Source organism: Camponotus floridanus, unplaced genomic scaffold, assembly GCF_003227725.1.
Source record: "Camponotus floridanus strain SB8 unplaced genomic scaffold, Cflo_v7.5 scaffold146, whole genome shotgun sequence".
NCBI lineage: Eukaryota > Metazoa > Arthropoda > Insecta > Hymenoptera > Formicidae > Camponotus > Camponotus floridanus.
The window spans coordinates 360,863-381,965 of record NW_020229266.1 but is presented as its reverse complement, the minus strand read 5'-3'; positions in this window follow the sequence as shown (position 1 = coordinate 381,965).

The window sequence follows — 21,103 nt, the reverse complement described above, 5'->3', positions numbered from 1 at the left end:
TAGCGGTAAATGAACGAAATAACGATTATTGGTTTTACAGTAAAATTTACTGATTTTACAGTGAATTTTATTTTAACTGACCATAATCAGTGAGATATAAGATAAAATAACAAAAAAATAAGCGTTTCCACTGAAGATCAGTAAAATACTCACTGATTCTCAGTGAAATCTTATTTTACTGTTTAAATTAGTGATATTTTCACTGATTCACTTTTAGAGAGTACCATAAAAAAAGTGCTGAATGTAAAAATCGAATTGGAAAAATTTAAATGACTCATGTTAAAAAAAAATTAGTGGGAAAAAGAAGTCTCTATCTCTTCTAATTCTTGTATAATTATCGGAAAAATTCCGAAATGAAATGTAGTTTCCTAAGATAATTATTAATGTATAATTTTCTTTCGTCGATCAGATTGTGTAAGTGTTTCGCACTTTTACTAGCAAATGCCGTTAATAAAATGTCGAACTAAAGCCATAATCCTCGAGAAAATTCTTGAAGAAATGAATTATGAGAAAATTCTTGAAGGAATGAATTATGCTTCTAATAATAATAAATATATCCTCTCAATTATCGTATACAATTTTATTATTTTTCAATATCCCATGTGCATTTCTGCACGATACGAATTGTAAGTTGTAATTAACATCTCGTTGTTATGTCTAACAATAAGCAAAAGTATTGCGAGCATCAATCTTTTTACAATTCGCATCACGCAAGCAAACACTTAAGCAGACGAGATGCGATGAGTGTATTATAGTGATTCATGAGCCGCTTCACGTTCTCCGTCTCCGTTTTACGTTCCAATTCTACTTTCGTAACCCGCTACTCTCGAATAGATCGTTTCGAGTTCTTCGTTTTAATCATTTATCTTAAATTTCTAACTGGATATCTTATCCGTTTCAATTTTCCTCTAAAAAAAATCGAAGGAGACACAACGATTTGAAATGTGACGCGACGTCAGGAGATAATATAATCGATTAAAATCACGGAATAAGATCAGGAAAATCGCCGTGGATCAATCGCAGTGTGATCTTAATACGCGAAACTTTCGAGATAAACTGGTTCCCTGCAGATCGGAATTTGTCCTCGATACATCTCATTAGCTGCATACATCCTACTCATGCTGGCGGTACCCTTTCTCATTATACGTACGCAAATCAGAGGAATTTTCTTGCGCTGACATTTGTCTTTTCACCATCGTAATGTTAATCTATACTTCCTGCATCTGAAAGCACAAGTATCATTGGCCCAGTTACGATTCCGTCATGCATTTAAAGCTTATCCGTGAAGGTACGAGACCGGTCAAGTTTATGATGAGGATGATTGATCCACGTTTCACGACCGTGACTCTTGTCATTTTGGATATATAAGGCAGATAAAACATATAATTTGCAATTGTAAACGTGTAATTTGCAATTATGTATACTTTCTTAAAAATAACTGTATGTATTTTTTTTACACTAGATTCCTCTCATTATTTTGTGCCTAAAAATATTGAGATAAGATCATTGAACAGTGGATATTTTACGAACTATTTTAAAGTTCGTATAAAATTAAGAAATTATTTCAAGTCTTACAGCTCGAAAAATATTTAATGAAAAGTAACTTAATTACAGTGTTTTGGAAAGCTTTCAAGGTAACCTACAAGGATATGCATTAAAAAAATAAAAAATTCCATTTAACAAATTTAAGGTGATCTTGTTTCGACATTATCCAAGGTCAAACTGCTAAGATCAATAAAATAAATCGTTTTAAATCCCACAACTTTTATCTGAAAGAATTGTCTGTAAAACTTGTATTTTTCGAAAATTTTTAGGGTTTTCATACTTTTTCCATACCCTGTATATTTCCTGTTTCTTAATAAGTGCAAAAAATTTTAGGACTCTGTCGAAAATTAAGGAAGGTTTTTTATATAAACATATACTCTTACATTCCTCCATTTTTGGTGGACTCTTTCAAAAATGGGAATAAAAATTAGGTTTTTATCTTTTAGATTTTTAAGTTTTTATTATAATTTTGTTTTTGTTCCAATTTTCTCAACATTTACTCTAATTTTATTTTTATTTTAAAATTTAACTTTTCATAATTCGAAACCTATGCTATTTAGCATCGTGCTGTGCGATAACATATTTTATTATTTTTCTTCAAATTATTGATTTTATAAAAGAAATAAAAGAAATAAAAAAATTTCTAAATAAATCAAACTTTTTAATGCATATTTTTAAATGATCATATTCCGGCCTATTAAAAAGTTCTAATAAAAAATTGAATAGGGGTTGTTAGTTCCATCCCCTTATAACAATATGGGAGACTAAAAAAATATTAATAAATAACCTTTTTATTAGTAGAAAATATTCACTTAATTTCATTTCTTTAACTTGTTCCAAATTTGAGAAAAAAATAGAAACCTAATTATTATCCCCATTTTTCGAGGAGTGTAACTCCACAGGGAGGGATGTAGGGGTATATGTTTATATGAAAAATCTCCCTTAATTTTCGACAAAGAATCATCTCCTAAAATTTTTCGCACTTATTAAAAAACACCCTATATATATGCATGTTTAAAATTCCGCATTCTTTCACGTTCTCTATCGGGTACGCCTTAGTGGCCTTAGCTCCATCGTGAAAGACTACTAGCACAGTAGGCTAGTAGGCGGAAGAAATTGCGGAGTTGAGTAAACGTTCCATTAAACATAGTGTTTACATGCTCGTTGACATTTGACACACCGTTAATTATCCCAAGCGAGGAAAGTCGTCTCTCGGGCGCGAATACATTTGTATAACGCACTGTCCGACATTGATCCGACCGGATTACTTGCGGAGTTATCTTGTGAGGTTTCTGATGGGGATATACGACGTGCAATTTTCGCGATGTCAATTTGTCCCCCATTTGTTATTAGAAAAATAACATAAAATTAACTGTAAATACTGTTTCGTAAAATTCAGTTTTTATATGTGAGGCGCGTGAGAATCGGGTCGTGTAACTTGTGAGAATACGTCGAATAAGACGGTTCACATAAAATTCGCTTTTGCATATCATTAGTTGCAGATGAAGGACTTTTATGTGCCTAATGTATAGTTATATTCAGACCACTTTTTTTTTTAATGTAAAAGCGTAAAATGCATGCCGACATATGTATGTGAATTGAGTTAATATCTTTTATCAAGATACGCCTGACGATATACTTGTAATTTGATAACGGGGAAACTAAAATGCTACAATTGCTCCAGATATAATACAAGCTCGAACTTTATACAAAGTGACGTCATAAATTATCTGATTTCTTCAAATCCCATATTTTTCCCGATATTTCGACACTTCGTATTTTCGCGCACTTGCGCGTACGATACTTTTATTAATACCCTGCTAGTGAATTATTAACACGAATCACTTAACGCGACGAGTTATTTCAAAGTTGCCCGGCGATGCGATAGAGCGTGAATATCGCACCAGGATATCTCGCCCGCGCGCGCATTTCTTCGACTCCTCTTTCATTTTCTACCGTACAGCCAACTTCTTCTCGTCTTTCTTCATCGTCCGTCTGGTCACATGAAAAATTAGTTTACGGTACGTTACATATTCAGCGCAGGATGCAGAAGTGCCAAGAGCAACGCGACGGAAGCGGGACTCCGCTTATGCGTATCCATTCGGAATACAAGGATCTCTGAGCTGAGGAAGAACAATGAAACAATGAAACTGATGATTACGATTTATGAAGTATTGAAAAAGAAAGAAGCGCGATTATTTTATAGACAAGTATTTGTCTGTGGCTGAATCGTGGCTGAAATATTGAAAAAACAAATACAAAAAATTTATTTTTGATTTATTAGACAAGTTTCTACACTGAGAAAAAATCGCATTAATTAGAATTCTGGTAGATTCAATCAGTATGTCTGTTGAAAAATGGACGAACCAGAATTCTTGTAGAAATTATTTATCAGATGAATCTGATTAATTTCTTCCTGTTAAATTTACCAAATTTTCTGGTTAATAATATTAAACTCCCCAGCACCAAGTCGTCTAAAATTTTTTCCATCTGATCTCAAAAGTCTGTTTAATATTTTGAATTCCAACAAGATTATTGGATAAATTCAATTCAGATTATTGAAAGAATTATTTTAAATTCAGTTTGTTCGAAATTAAATTGATAAACAGTGATGCAAAAATTAAATAGTATTTAATTACTTGCACTGAGAAAAAAATCTGGTTGCATTAATTAGAATTCCGATAGATTCAACCAGTATGTCTGTTGGAAAATGAACGAACCAGAATTCTTATAGGAATTACCAGATGAATCTGATTAATTTCTTCCTGTTAAATTTATCAAATTTTCTGGTTAATGATACTAAACTCGCCAGCATCAAGTCGTCTAAAATTTTTTCCATCTAATCTCAAAAGTCTGTTTAATATTCTGAATTCCAACATGATTATTGAGTAAATTCAATCCAGATTATTGAATAAATTATTTTAAGTTCAGTTTGTTAGAAATTAAACTAATAAACAGTGATGCAAAAAGAAGATGCAGCTCAAACACACAATCAAAGAGCTAGCGTCCTCTTTCTGGCACTACTGCTCGTAAGAGAAAAAAAATATACTTTGGATTTAATGTTAATACTACACTGAGAAAAAAATCTGATTACATTATTTAGAATTCTGGTAGATTCAACCAGTATGTCTGTTAGAAAATGAACGAACCAGAATTCTTGTAGGAATTACCAGATGAATCTGATTAATTTCTTCCTGTAAAATTTACCAAATTTTCTGGTTAATAATACTAAACTCGCCAGCACCAAGTCGTCTAAAATTTTTTCCATCTAATCTCAACAGTCTGTTTAATATTCTGAATTCCAACACGATTATTGAGTAAATTCAATCAAGATTATTGAATAAATTATTTTAAATTCAGTTTGTTAGAAATTAAACTGATAAACAGTGATGCAAGAAAAGGATGCAGCTCAAACACACACAATTAAAGAGTTAGCGTCCTCTTTCTGGCACTACTGCTCGTAAGAGAAAAAAAATATACTTTCGATTTAATGTTAATTAGTTCTTTTTATATACATTTCATGGCAAATATTGAATACGAGTTAAGTTAAGAGTGACAAGCAAAGAAATTAATGTAACAAGAAATTTTATAGATCCAACCAGAAAATATTAACCAAATCCTTATAGTAAAATCTATTAAACGTTCTTGTTATAAAAAATCGAATCTTATCATGATAACTAGAAATTCTTGTTTGATTTAACCAAAATGTCTTCAATCATATACGTCTTGTTGGTACAATTAAACGATTTTTCTCAATGTACCGAAAAAGATAAATCTTATTTATCATTTGTGTATGTTCTTTACACATTTATTAAAATAATTCAAATAATTACAAATTTGTTGTAATAAATTTTATTTGAAGAATCTAATATTGTAAAAAAAATTATTTTTTTAAAACACGGTAAACTTTACGCCGAACCGTGATGCTTTATTTTAAGCCGGTTACGGATGCGCTACGAAACTTTGCTCTACTTTTACTTACACTATTTTTTAATTCTCCTGCAATACACGTAATACTTCAGGAGCTAGAATAGAGGTAAATGGTTCGAGCTTAAAGATTATAGCGTATCAAACTCAGTCTACGGCGGTTCTATTCTCCTTCCTGGACTCTTAATTCCCCGCGAAGAATTATTATTAGGTCAATTAAACGAAAATGGCTTCATATTATCATTATTGCTGATTGAAGTTATTATATTATTGATTGGTTCCGGATCGTTGAGGTATCTCGCGATTATTCGCTTATGTCATGTCCGAATTGCGAAACCGTTAAAGTTGAAGCATAAAGTTACGAGGATAAGAAAATATCAATAACTGACATTTACCTGTAATATCAAGTTTCGCTTCTATCTCCTTGTGTGCGTGAAGCCTTCTCTATTTATTATATGCAAATAAATTTGAATATATAAATAACTCCTTTATACACGTACATTTTATATCTTGTAAATAGACTAGATCCGGCCTTGACCGGTGCGGTTGTAAAAGCTATTGCACATCGGTGATTTTCACTGCTACAGAAATATCGAGTCTATTGCTTGCGAAAAACAATGGTCGATATCAAATGCAATCGCGAGCGAAGATCGACCGATGCCGGACGAAGCGAATCTCGTTAATAATCCTTCGCCGTCCGCATGCATATGCTTTTTTCTATCGCGCCGCGGCTCGCCAATGGCGGATTCTTCTTGGGGAATTAGAAAGTGAGATATTTGAATCGCAAAGAGACTGACTAACATAATAATTAATTTGTAACCGCGATAAGAAGCCTGCGATAATAACGCGAGTGAATGTACAATATTGCGATATTAATTATCATCGAAACTAATTATCGACTGTATGTTAATCGATTACTTCGTCATTAACTTATATTGGGTTAATGAATATTGCTGGAGGTGGATAATATTTTATCTTACACTAATGAGTGCTAAATAAATAAAGGCATTTAAAATCTATACAATTAGAAATCTATCTTCTGTATCTTTAATATTAAAATTTTTCCTTCTAAAGCTTAGAAATATTTTAAATATATCTTTGATATAAAGTTTATAATTATTCAATCACTGAATCATGTCGTTTTTATTCCTATTTATGATGTAAGCACATTGAAAAATCTGTTATGTATTTGAAAGTAAAATATATGTAATCATTTATTTTAAAATAATAGATTTATGAAATATTATACTTATGAAATATATCTCTATTAATTTAAAAGAATTTTCAATTTTAATTTGATATATTATAAATATAAAAATAAATTATATATTCAAATATTACAAGTTGTATAAATAAATTATATAAAATATTTTATCTATCTACTTCATTATCATTGTAAATTCAAGTTTATCTATACTGACATTCGTCACAAAAAGATTAATTTAACTTTTCGATTTTTTTTTCTAATGTTTTCTATTCTTTTCATTTATATATAAATCTTACTTAAATTTAATATAATTTTCACACAAATCTATTATCTTGAAATGCAAATAAATAATAATTTATAATTCATTAGGACAATACATATCGGCATTGTGGTATACATAGCTGTGTCATAGAAGATTGATTTAAAATACAAAATATAAAGATATAATGTTCAGAATAATTAATAAATCTTAAAAAATAATTATATTTAATGTAGTTTATAATCGTTTATAATGTTTTAATTTAACAAAAAAAATTATATAATTTATAAAAAATTATGCATACAAACTTTTTCAAATTATAATAAATAAAAAAAGTTTTGTATATAAAATCTTATCAAATTTTTATATAAATAATCTTATTAATTATAAATCTCTTAAACACAATATTGCTAAAAGAAAGGAAATGATATGCAAATTATATTTAGTTTAAATTAACGATAAGTAGATGCGAGATAAATTCTAAAAAATTCAAGTATTAAGAAAATAATACCACTTTAAATATCGCAAGAAATTATTATCACTTTAAATATCGCAATAAAAATAGTAAATAATAAATCTGATTGATGTATATAAATCATACTGGATATTTCTACTTTAATAAATAATTAACTAATAGTTTGTAAGAGTAATAATCCGAATTGATAATTTTATCCGCAGATAATGATCGCGTTTAGTATCTCTGAATTTTTCTCGCGATTATATTTCGACAAAATACATAAAGCGATCACTATATGCTCACTCTAATGCAGGGTTGGCATGTTTTAAACAATGTGTTTAATTAAAACTTGTTTAAAACAGTGGACACTGTTTTAAACATTTTTGTTTTAAACTGTTTTAAATTACTGTTTAGAACCGTTTAAAATATCGCAAATAAAACATATGATTATTTGGAAAAAAAATTGTAAAAAAAATCAAAAACAAACAAAAACTTATAGATGTGTATATTGCAAAAAAGTTTTTGTTTTAGTGTTTTTAGTTTTTTATGTATATTTATGTAACATATAGATATAAAAATAGAAATAATAAAATAAAAATGATAAGATGGATATTATTTTAGCAGAATATTTATTTTTGGATATTAAATAACAATCAATACAATAAAGATTCCTTAGAAGATATGACTGATTTTACATTTTACATTTTAGCATTTTAAATTAATAATACATAACTCATTTTAGCATTTTAAATTAATAATACATTATCACTGAAAAATAGTCACTGATTACAGCAGTTATAAGTACAGTACTGTAAATCAGTGATATTTTATTGAAAGAATCAGTTAATAATTTTGACTGTTTCAATCAGTAATATTTCTCAATCTCAGTAATATTTCTTTCATTATTGTTAGTAATATTATTTAACTATAATTCATCTCTCTATCTATTTCATATAAAATTAAAAATTTTATTTATATTTACTAAATATTTATTATATTAAAAATTTTATTTTATTTATATTACATACATATTGAAGTTGTTATTTTAAATAGATAACGAACAAATAATTTTCATTAAGTCGCCAGATATTTATTTGTCCGACTTATAAAGATCGATTTAATATCTGAAGTCTCTCTGAGCTTGTATCAGAAATTAAATCGAAGTAATACTTCTAATTTTAAATGTCGCTCTTTGCAAACTTTATATAATTCTTACTAAAATTAAATACGAGAGAGATAGCGATTGTAGCGGTAAATGAACGAACTAGCGATTACTGGTTTTACAGTAAAATTTACTGATTTTACAGTGAATTTTATTTTAACTGACCATAATCAGTGAGATATAAGATAAAATAACAAAAAAAATAAGCGTTTCCACTGAAGATCAGTAAAATACTCACTGATTCTCAGTGAAATCTTATTTTACTGTTTAAATTAATGATATTTTCACTGATTCACTTTTAGAGAGTGTTTATTCTATTGTGAATACGCTTAGAAATTATTGATCGCGGGATTTAATGTTTGTAGTAAATTTGTATCAAGTATTAAAACGATTTGTGCTTATTTATAATACGATGTAATATACTTACAGTTGTAACAGACAGAAATTAATTAACAAGCGAACAACGAAGTGAAACGTTTCCCCGTCTCCTTCGCGATGGGATCGAAACTTTTCGCCATTATCGCACTTTCACCCTCACTCTCGAATAAGCGACACTTTTACTCGAGTGTGAGGACAAGTTTGCGTTGTACGTGCTGCATTTATCGAATAGCAGATTAATGATAGCATTTAGTGCGTGATTCGAAGCACGATCCCAGTTGTGTTAGCTTTTCCCGCAAATTAATTCTGTTTCGTCACTGCTGACTTTCTTCACGGGTTGAGAAGACACAGATCTGTTTCAGCACAATACCATATAAAGACTCGTCGCTCTTGTTATATTACAGATTACAAAATTTTATTACAAAATTTTATTACAAAATTTTATTACAAAATTTTATAAACTTGTATAAAAGCTATTACTTTCACTTCTCAAAAGGTTGTCTTACAAAATTTGTGTATTTTTCTTTCATTATAATAATATTATAAGTATTTTGGAAAAAAATTATATATCTAGATATCTATCTAATATATCTATTATAAATCGAATCTCTCTAAGATGAATCTGAAATAAATCTTTTCGAAATAAATCTGAAATAAATCTTTTCGAAATAAATCTGAAATAAATCTGAAAATACATATTTACATATTTAAAATTGGGTTTAATAATGTTATTTGAATTATGCAAAATTGTGAAGCGCTATTTAAGTTATGAGCATACATTTGTTGGACGCAATCGCAAAACGCTTTCACATTCATAAAATATCTTGAGCTAAGCTATTTGCTAATTTAAATAAAAATATATTGCGTTGAAGGTACATACCATAAACAAATTACAAAATGCATTTAAATATTGCATCGATTAAAGAAATATTTATTTAAATAATAAAAATAGAAAATTATATGCTCTTTATATAAGCTAAAATAATATAATAATGAGAGAGATTATTGTTTTTCTTATTTCAAGTATAATTCTATTAAGATAAATTTAATACACTGAAAGGGAGAGAGAAAAATAAGAACAAAATAATGGAAATCTAGTTTATAATATATAATTTGCTTTGCGACTCAAAAAGCATTTATTATGACTCATCGAATTTCGTTTTGTAAGATAAAATTACAGTTATGTGATGATACTCTAGAATTCTAGATGATATTACGAATATACAGTTACAATCATTCACACACACATATTTCTTTTAATCGTAGTTTCACCTCTTAAACGTAGAAGATGTATAAAATAAAATAAAAAAATAATTGTTTAAAAATTATTATTACAGAAAAAAATAAAAATTTATTATTACAGAGAAAAATAAAATTATTGCCCTCTCTCTCTTTCTTTCTCTCGTTTTATCCTCTCTTACGGTATATACAGTATATACAGAGTGTCCCAAAAGTCCCGGACCGATCGAATATTTCATAAACTATGCACTTTAGAAAGAAATGTTTCAGACGAAAGTTGTATGGCTTGAAGGGGGCCATCAGATAGTGGCAATGATTTGACATGAAAGAGTCATTTGAAAGTCACGTGAAGATCACCGTCAATTTCTTAAATAGAACTCCCTATTTTTTATTACATATTCGTGTAGCTTATCTCGAGAGCTTTCCAAAACACTATAATAAAGTATTTCTTCATTGAGTATTTTTCGAGTTATGAGGCTTGACATCATTTCTTAATTTTACATAAACCGTAAAATATCTTGTGAAATATTCATTTTTCGATTATTTTACCTTAATAATTTTATATACAAAATAATGAGAGGAATCAATTGGTCTAAAGAAAAAACATAGTTGTTTTTAAGAAAAAAATATGTAATTAACAATTACATATTTTTTTAAAAAACAATTTTGTTTATGTAAAATTAAGAAATGATTTCAAGCCTCATAACTCGAAAAATACTCAATAAAGAAATACTTTATTATAGTGTTTTGGAAAGCTCTCGAGATAAGCTACACGAATATGTAATAAAAAATAGGGGATTGCATTTAAGAAATTGACGGTGATCTTCACGTGACTTTCAAATGACTCTCCCATGTCAAATCATTGTCACTATCTGATGGCCCCTTTCAAGCCATACAACTTTTGTCTGAAACATTTCTTTCTAAAGTGCATAGTTTATGAAACACTCGACCGGTCCGGGACTTTTGGGACACCTTGTATATTTCCTATGTTTGCTCTCACTAGACTACTCTCAGAAGTATGTACAGATTCATTTCCTCAGTTTAGATGTGTGTTTTGAGCACGCAGCGTCCGTTTTGCTACTTCATCGCCGATATTTCGCACGCTGGTATGACGCAAACTATCAAGCAGTATGTACAATGATGTAAAAGGTGGTCCTTGTAATAGCAGAAACCGTATATCCGTTTGTCCGGCCATTCTCTCGGACACGCTGTCGGTCACGTGCGTTCGCCAACTCACGTGGCAGCAGGCGTGCTGTGCGCTAGAAGGTACAACGTATGACGTCTATATGTGTCAGTTTAGTCTCTTTCAATCCTTGACCGGATTGAAATTCAATTTTCTTTTCGCAGAAAAATAGATAGCACAAGTTTAAATACCATTTAAATACCGTTAATTTTACATGAAAATTTTAACAGGCAATAAATCACAACTAATAATTCAATGGCTAATCTGAATGTGAGACAGGAAAATGATAGCTTCCTCTCTTTCTTTATTTTTCAGAATGTATTCTACTAACATATCGAAAGCAACCGATCAAACGTTGCTGCTTTATCTTTTAAAGTCGAACGTTTAACGGCGACCTTTTCTGTCTAAATAAATGTCGATTGGCCGCGAGTTTCAGAATTGCTAATTCGAATTAGCAACTATGTAGTTTCAACGGCCGTATAATTTCAAATGCCACTGGATAAACGGAATAAGTAGTTGTTCCATTGGATAAACTCCAAGCGTAATAAGAGGAATAAAGAATCTAGAGAGTGACACATAATACGAATTCAAATCGATATGGAATTTAATAAACTATATTTAATGAATTAAATAATTAAACAATAAAAATAACGACTAATTGCGATCGATGACGTTACACTGTTATTAATAGGATTGCACGAGATACCAAGATTAGTCTTGATATTGTCTTGTCTTGTCTTGAATTTCAGGACAAGATCAAGACAAGATTTTTAATTAGTTATCAAGACAATACCAAGACTAAGACTGTCAAGATTATTAGTCTTGTCAAGATTATTGGTTCTCAAAAAAACTAAAATATTTATATTTGTAAATGAAAAAAAATCACTATATACGAATTAAAAAAAATTGTATTCAATAAAAACATTTATATTGATAAATTTAAAAACATTTAATATTAATACAATATAACATTTTTATAAATTAGAAATCAAACTCGCAAATTTGAGACATTAAAGAGCATTTCACCCAGAAATTGATGCACATTAGTGCTTTTAAAGATTTACTTTGTAATCTGGTTCTATTTTTCGACATAGTCAGAGTTTCTATTGAGAAAAGTCTTTCTACTGGACGAGGCAGTTGAACTTAAAATGTCTCGAGTCATTTTTGACAATGTAGATAAATATGAACCTGATTTTTTTACCACTCCAAAATATTTATATCTTCACATTCCCTTGGAGCCTGTCAATAGTTATTAATTTCTGTTTTTCACGAAACAGTAAATGTTTTTTTAAGTAAATAGACGGCATTTATATCGATTACATAGTAATAATTATAATTAAAATATAATACAATAGTAATAATTATTTCAAATTATATTACAAAAATTATGTTAAATATTATTTAAATAATTTTTTAATATTAGATAAAAAATTGTTAATAAAATCGAGACAAGACAATACAAGACGAGATTTTTGTTACCAATATTCACTCAAGACCAAGACAAGATTTAAATTTTTGAAAATTTTTAATACCAATACAATATTTTTACAAATATTGTCTTGTCTTGGGTCTTGTGCAACCCTAGTTATTAGATTTGTTCTTGCGAACATAAAGAAGAGTCTTATCGCGACTTCAGTGAAGCAGACACAAAGTAGAGTAGCAAGCAATACCGTTAGTAGCAGTCACCTTCGTTTCTTCTTTTTTGCGATGTCGGAATAATACGAACGATGATATGATTGCAAATCCGTTTCTCGTCATCAATTAACCGAGTTCGTAAGGATAAGATTTAAAAACAGAAAAAAAAAACATGCGGTCGACATATTTATTATTTCCTTTATGCAATAACCACATAAAGTGATTATATAAAGATCTAATTATTTTAAACGAGACAATTATCTTTGAATAAAAAATAAGATTGATCCATACATCATAAATATATAACGCACTTATAACGCACTTCTTTCCACGCAAGTGGATTCACTTTGTTTCGCTCTCGCACGAACGGGACTCAACTTAATAGGGTCAAGAGACATTTATAAGCGACGTCAAAGAGCAAGAAGGTTGTCGGATATTGCGGAAGCAGCTTGTCATTTTCCGCTTGGTTGAGTGGACAAAGCTATCTGGTGGATATTGGACTCGGAGATCTCACTGTGGACTTGTCGTGCGAATGGTTAGTGAACATGATGTTACGCATGGCAGAAGCTACAACGAGTAACATCACTATTTAAACGGCAATGCCGGAATCGTAAACTTCAGAAAATTCCCTCCAACTTATTCTGGTCGCGCAGAGTCAAGAAGGACGAGCTTTGTGATATCCTGGCAAGGAATATCAAGGAGCCTGTTGAAATTTTTAATGCAATTGATATACAACTTTGAATGTGCGATGTAAGGCTGATTGTTGGCATGGTTGCTAAAGTAATATGTTAAACAATTTACATCCGCGCAAGACTCTCGGTTCGTACCTGTTACCGGTTCCCACGATTGAACGCTTTCTCTCTCAAACTCGTTCCGTGCGCCCGAAGCCCGTGGAGATTTCATGCTGTTCTCGGACCTAGCGTGGCAAATCGATACACTCTCAATTTACACGAAACAATAGTGTAAAGTTGCGAATCGGTTGAAACATGGGAGATAGTTGTGAAAATATAATAATATGTAATAATACGTTAGAAAGAGTAAGTTTAATCGCGTATATTTCCATCGAGAAGGGAAAGAGCCTCCTGCGAATTTCGAACATCTCGGGGCTTTTACGCACTGAGAAAAATCGCTTGATTGTATGAACAAGACGTATATGATTGAAGGCATTTTGGTTAAATCGAACAAGAATTTCTAGTTATCATGATAAGACTCGATTTTTTATAACTAGAACGTTTAATAGATTTTACTATAAGAATTTGATTTTCTGGTTGGATCTATAAAATTTCTTGTTACATTAATTTCTTTGCTAGCCACTAGGCAGCGAGCCACTCTGAACTTAATTCGTATTCAATATTTGCCATGAAATGTATATAAAGAACTAGTATTAACATTAAATACAAAGTATATTTTTTTTCTCTTACGAACAATAGTGCCAGAAAGAGATCGCTAACTCTCTGATTGTGTGTGTTTGAGCTGCATCCTCTTCTTGCCTCACTGTTTATCAGTTTAATTTCTAACAAACTGAACTTAAAATAATTTATTCAATAATCTGGATTGAATTTATCCAATAATCGTGTTGGTATTTAGAATATTAAACAGACTTTTGAGATTAGATGGAAAAAAATTTAGACGACTTGGTGCTGGTGAGTTTAGTATTATTAACCAGAAAATTTGGTAAATTTAACAGGAAGAAATTAATCAGATTCATATGGTAATTACTACAAGAATTCTGGTTTGTCCATTGCCAACAGACATACTGGTTGAATCTACCAGAATTCTAATTAATGCAACCAGATTTTTGTCTCAGTGCGAGTAATTAAATAATATTTAATTTTTGCATCACTGTTTATCAGTTTAATTTCTAACAAACTGAACTTAAAATAATTTATTCAATAATTTGGATTGAATTTATGCAATAATCGTGTTGGTATTTAGAGTATTAAACAGACTTTTGAGATTAGATGGAAAAAAATTTAGACGACTTGGTGCTGGTGAGTTTAGTATTATTAACCAGAAAATTTGGTAAATTTAACAGGAAGAAATTAATCAGATTCATCTGGTAATTACTACAAGAATTCTGGTTCGTCCATTTTCCAACAGACATACTGGTTGAATCTACCAGAATTCTAATTAATGCAACCAGATTTTTGTCTCAGTGCGAGTAATTAAATAATATTTAATTTTTGCATCACTGTTTATCAGTTTAATTTCTAACAAATTGAACTTAAAATAATTTATTCAATAATCTGGATTGAATTTATCCAATAATCGTGTTGGTATTTAGAATATTAAACAGACTTTTGAGATTAGATGGAAAAAAATTTAGACGACTTGGTGCTGGCGAGTTTAATATTATTAACCAGAAAATTTGGTAAATTTAACAGGAAGAAATTAATCAGATTCATCTGGTAATTCCTACAACAATTCTGGTTCGTCCATTTTCCAACAGACATACTGGTTGAATCTACCAGAATTCTAATTAATGCAACCAGATTTTTTTCTCAGTGCGAGTAATTAAATAATATTTAATTTTTGCATCACTGTTTATCAGTTTAATTTCTAACAAACTGAACTTAAAATAATTTATTCAATAATCTGAATTGAATTTATCCAATAATCGTGTTGGTATTTAGAATATTAAACAGACTTTTGAGATTAGATGGAAAAAAATTTAGACGATTTGGTGCTGGTGAGTTTAGTATTATTAACCAGAAAATTTGGTAAATTTGACAGGAAGAAATTAATCAGATTCATCTGGTAATTACTACAAGAATTCTGGTTCGTCCATTGCCAACAGACATACTGGTTGAATCTACCAGAATTCTAATTAATGCAACCAGATTTTTGTCTCAGTGCGCGATTGCCTTCGAATCGCAGAAGATGGACAAAGATATGGACGTGAAACATCGCGGTTATTGCCGGTCGGTTGCAAGAAATCATTGAGCAAGTGAGAGTAATCATCATTATTCTCGGTTTACCACACGTATCCACGCGCGACTCAGCTCAAAGCAAATGCGCATTCCCGAGTGGTTGCATTGACTATTACACGGCCAGTTAACTCGATGCAACGTGAGAAATTAATTCGTACCTGCCTGGATTTCGACAAATTGCGCGGAGGGCTTCACTTCCTTGTCGCGCATTCTTTTGTTCCTTTTTTGGGGAGGAGCTTTCACCGGAAATTGTAACAACGCGACGGCATTAACGCGATTCGTTACGTCTGACGCAAGCATCCTGAACGCGGAACACGATTTCAAAAGACGTGACAAATTCGATTTTAATATGTAACTAATGTGAGAATCGTTCATGCTTAACTTGGAGGTTCCCTTATTTCACTTTATTATATTTTATTACATTTAAATAGTAATAAAGCTCTCTTAATTAATAAATTAAAATCATTCAGACAGGCGTAGAGATCATTATTAGTCGCGAATTATACAGATTAAATAATAGTAAACATTAATAGGTTGAAAATTCAGTTTTAATAATACAGATGTTTAGACAATTTAAGAGCGACTTATATTTAAGTCACCTTCAGCGGACTGAATTTTCAATCTATTAATGTTTACTATTATTTAATCCGCATAATTCGCGACTAATAATGATCTCCATGCCTGTCTGAATGATTTGAATTTATTATATTTGTTTATATCTGTATTTTTAATATTCCAAGAGATTCCCCTCAAGAGCTTCTCCTCCCCAGTCATGTATCACGCGTTCGAATGCCATGCTATTCTTGTCAAACTAGTCGTGGATTCATAGCACACCGTCTCGCCCACTATTGAAAGTGAGATTGAAATCGTGCGTTGGTCGCTGACCAGGTTACCTTGGTATTCATGTCGCTCTCGCAAGATAGTTAATTACTTACGACACCCGTATCGTCCAGATTGACACGGGCATTCATCGAGTGCCGGCAGAGTCTTCGTTATCTCGAGCGTAATTAAAAAATCCTTAATAATCAACGTAAATCACTTATGTGGAAATCGCGTGAATAAAGGTGCGTCGCTAAAAAACGAGGATGCAACCCGGAGAAAGCGGCGAGATCAAGCGCATTTATGGATTCGCGACGCCCTTTTTTTCTCGCGAAACGTTGACGGATCATCAATCGTCGTCGCGGAATCTCGTTGCTGGCGCAATATCACTTGTCGGTGTCGTTAAACGAGCACTCGCCGGGGGCAATCGTAATTCCGACGACGGGAAAAACCTTTTGGGCATTAGCGGGGAGGTCCGGCTGCACGGCATGAATGGAGGAATTGTTCTTGCGAAACGAGCATAATCCCCGAGGGATTTCTCCTCTCGCGAATCGCGCGAGAAAACGAGCTCAAGGTAGCCGCCGCCTATGCAACCGCGATTATGCAGCTGCGTACGTGGAAGTCGATCGCCAGGTGCGCTCACGATCTACTCCCTTGCGGTTGTCCGCGTGCCTTCGAATATTAGAGACGTTGGGAGTAACAATATTATGCGACCACGGAAAGCTATGCGAAAATTATGCGTGGATTATGTAACTCGAGAGTAAGAGAAATGACTCGCTGTCAAACACCTCGCCGACGTTTTCGCAATTTTATCCAACATTTACGCGATCCTGTATATTTCTTCAGCAATTCTCAGATTCATTGAACAAAATATATACGAATCAATTTATTCTATTTATTAGAAACTTATCCTCTCTAGATTTAAGGATTTTGTATGTACAATCTCAGCAAAAAGTAGCTCAACGAATATCCACTTTTGGTGTATTTTGAGAAATTGTGTGGAATATTACAATTTGATCTTAGATACAGTGCAGAGATGTATTTTTTAATATTTATTGCGTTTTTATTGAAATATTCCGAAGTTTGTTAATCGAAATGATTAACTTTTGGTAGAGAATTTCGCCTTGTGAGAGATACATGGCTAACTTCATTGAATTATATTTAATATCTTTTTAATCAGTTAGTACTTGTATAATATTATTTGATCAAATATTTCCTCTGTATCTAAACTTTTGCAAATTTTAAACAAATTCTGAATATTATTTCCATGTGTTTTTGTCATTTGAATCGACGTGGTTGTACGTTTCCCATAAGAACACATGTTAATTCGGTGAAAATTAAAATCCTTATAACTTGTGAATGCTTTAGTGAATCGATATAAAAATTGTACTGAAGATTCTAAACATATGTAAGGACATTCTGTACAATTTTCATCAAATTCTCAATATTTTCAAAATAGGTACAAAACATCCTTAAATAAATTTATTTATATTTATATGTTTATTTTATAAACTACAAATACAAAGAGTACTTTTATTATTAATATTATTAGGATGTTTTGTATGTACAATCCCAGCAATAAGTAACTGAAAATCAATATTGACGAATATATCCACTTTTAGTGTATTTTGAGTATGAGAAATTGTGTGGAATATTACAATTTGATTTTAGATACAGTGCAGACATGTATTTTTTAATATTTATTGCGTTTTTACTGAAATATTCCGAATTTTGTTAATCGAAATGATTAACTTTTGGCAGAGAATTTCGCCTTGTGAGAGATACATGGCTAACTTCATTGAATTATATTTAATATCTTTTTAACCAGTTAGTACTTGTATAATATTATTTGATCAAATATTTCCTCTGTATCTAAACTTTTGCAAATTTTAAACAAATTCTGAATATTATTTCCATGTGTTTTTGTCATTTGAATCGACGTGGTTGTACGTTTCCCATAAGAACACATGTTAATTCGGTGAAAATTAAAATCCTTATAACTTGTGAACGCTTTAATGAATCGATATAAAAATTGTACTGAAGATTTTAAACATATGTAAGGACATTCTGTACAATTTTCATCAAATTCTCAATATTTTGAAAATAGGTACAAAACATCCTTAAATAAATTTATTTATATTTATATGTTTATTTTATAAACTACAAATACAAAGAGTACTTTTATTATTAATATTATTAGAATGTTTTGTATGTACAATCCCAGCAATAAGTAACTGAAAATCAATATTGACGAATATATCCACTTTTAGTGTATTTTGAGTATGAGAAATTGTGTGGAATATTACAATTTGATTTTAGATACAGTGCAGACATGTATTTTTTAATATTTATTGCGTTTTTACTGAAATATTCCGAATTTTGTTAATCGAAATGATTAACTTTTGGCAGAGAATTTCGCCTTGTGAGAGATACATGGCTAACTTCATTGAATTATATTTAATATCTTTTTAACCAGTTAGTACTTGTATAATATTATTTGATCAAATATTTCCTCTGTATCTAAACTTTTGCAAATTTTAAACAAATTCTGAATATTATTTCCATGTGTTTTTGTCATTTGAATCGACGTGGTTGTACGTTTCCCATAAGAACACATGTTAATTCGGTGAAAATTAAAATCCTTATAACTTGTGAACGCTTTAATGAATCGATATAAAAATTGTACTGAAGATTTTAAACATATGTAAGGACATTCTGTACAATTTTCATCAAATTCTCAATATTTTGAAAATAGGTACAAAACATCCTTAAATAAATTTATTTATATTTATATGTTTATTTTATAAACTACAAATACAAAGAGTACTTTTATTATTAATATTATTAGAATGTTTTGTATGTACAATCCCAGCAATAAGTAACTGAAAATCAATATTGACGAATATATCCACTTTTAGTGTATTTTGAGTATGAGAAATTGTGTGGAATATTACAATTTGATTTTAGATACAGTGCAGACATGTATTTTTTAATATTTATTGCGTTTTTACTGAAATATTCCGAATTTTGTTAATCGAAATGATTAACTTTTGGCAGAGAATTTCGCCTTGTGAGAGATACATGGCTAACTTCATTGAATTATATTTAATATCTTTTTAACCAGTTAGTACTTGTATAATATTATTTGATCAAATATTTCCTCTGTATCTAAACTTTTGCAAATTTTCAACAAATTCTGAATATTATTTCCATGTGTTTTTGTCATTTGAATCGACGTGGTTATACGTTTCCCTTAAATCACATGTTAATTCGGTGCAAATTAAAATCCTTTGTGAACGCTGAACTTGTGAACGCTTTAATGAATCGATTTAAAAATTGTACGGAAGATTCTAAACATATGTAAGGACATTCTGTACAATTTTCATTAAATTCTCAATATTTTGAAAATAGGTACAAAACATCCTTAAATAAATTTATTTATATTTATATGTTTATTTTATAAACTACAAATACAAAGAGTACTTTTATTATTAATATTATTAGGATGTTTTGTATGTACAATCCCAGCAATAAGTAACTGAAAATCAATATTGACGAATATATCCACTTTTAGTGTATTTTGAGTATGAGAAATTGTGTGGAATATTACAATTTGATTTTAGATACAGTGCAGACATGTATTTTTTAAGATTTATTGCGTTTTTATTGAAATATTCCGAATTTTGTTAATCGAAATGATTAATTTTGGCAGAGAATTTCGCCTTGTGACAGATACATGGCTAACTTCATTGAATTATATTTAATATCTTTTTAATTAGTTAGTACTTTTATAATATTATTTGACCAAATATTTCCTCTGTATCTAAACTTTTGCAAATTTTCAACAAATTCTGAATATTATTTCCATGTGTTTTTGTCATTTGAATTGACGTGGTTATACGATTCCCTTAAAGCACATGTTAATTCGGTGCAAATTAAAATCCTTTGTGAACGCTGAACTTGTGAACGCTTTAGTGAATCGATTTAAAAATTGTACGGAAGATTCTAAACATATGTAAGGACATTCTGTACAATTTTCATTAAATTCTCAATATTTTGAAAATAGGTACAAAACATCCTTAATCGAAATGATTAACTTTTAGCAAAGAATTTTGCCTTGTGACAGATATATGGCTAACTTTATTGAATTATATTTAATATCTTTTTAACCAGTTAGTACTTGTATAATATTATGTGACCAAATATTTCCTCTGTATCTGAACATTTACAAATTTTAATCAAATTCTGAATATTATTTCCATGTGTTTTTGTCATTTGAATCGATGTAGTTATACGTTTCCCATAAGAATACATGTTAATTCGGTGCTAATTAAAATCCTTATAACTTGAACGCTTTAGTGA